The sequence below is a fragment of the Trichinella spiralis genome, assembly GCF_000181795.1.
Source record: "Trichinella spiralis strain ISS 195 chromosome Unknown Scfld2, whole genome shotgun sequence".
In the NCBI taxonomy this organism is placed as follows: domain Eukaryota; kingdom Metazoa; phylum Nematoda; class Enoplea; order Trichinellida; family Trichinellidae; genus Trichinella; species Trichinella spiralis.
This window is the reverse complement of record NW_003526941.1, coordinates 7,422,933-7,423,793: the sequence shown is the minus strand read 5'-3', so window position 1 is coordinate 7,423,793 and position 861 is coordinate 7,422,933.

Sequence of the window (861 nt, the reverse complement as noted above, 5' to 3'; positions counted from 1 at the left end):
CAAAATGATTAGTTTATGCAATTTAAGAGGATAAATACGGATAAGGAAAGTAGGAATTTTTCGAAAATTAAATGTTTCATTTTACCAGTTTTCATGGAAATCATGCATTTCTTTGCCCCGTATAAAGGTCAGTTTGCTTACCAAGCCAAATGTGTTCAAATATATCATTAAATAATCAATTGAGTATTATTGTTAGTTTCTGTAATAATTTATTGTACAGTACTGTTCCCATACAGGAAGAAAGAATTCAATAATACATTTGTGTTCCCTAGAGGCAGGCGTTTGTACTTATGAGCTTACATGCATATATCTTGAAAGATTAGAGTAAATGCCATGCATGGGCGAAAAAGTTTCTCACACGATGTTATTTTATTTTATTTTCACAATTTGCAAACAATCATTTTAGACAAAAAACAACATTCAAAGCCATTTGCATAAGCGTCAATTGAGTATGATGACCTGAACAAAAACTGATTCAAACAACTGCATTCTTGGTATCGTTGAGAAGCTCTATAAATAATTAGGATCATGAACAGCATAGAAATCAATGAAATGATTGTTTTTTCATGAAATCAAACATATTCAAGTCATACGTTAGACACTCAGGTATTAATAAATGTTGACAGCTACATTTTGAGAAATTCAGTTCCACTGATCGAATAAATGAAATAAACCAATAGGAAACAAATAATTGGAAGACTTTATGGTTATTTCAAACCATCCTGAAACAATTTCTATAAATTGATTCCAAATGGACGGAAAATGAAGAAAAATCGACTTGCCCAAAACAAGGAAATATTGCACAGGACTTCGCAATTTCAACGAATACCTCACGATAATGCAAAGAACGTTTCCTATATC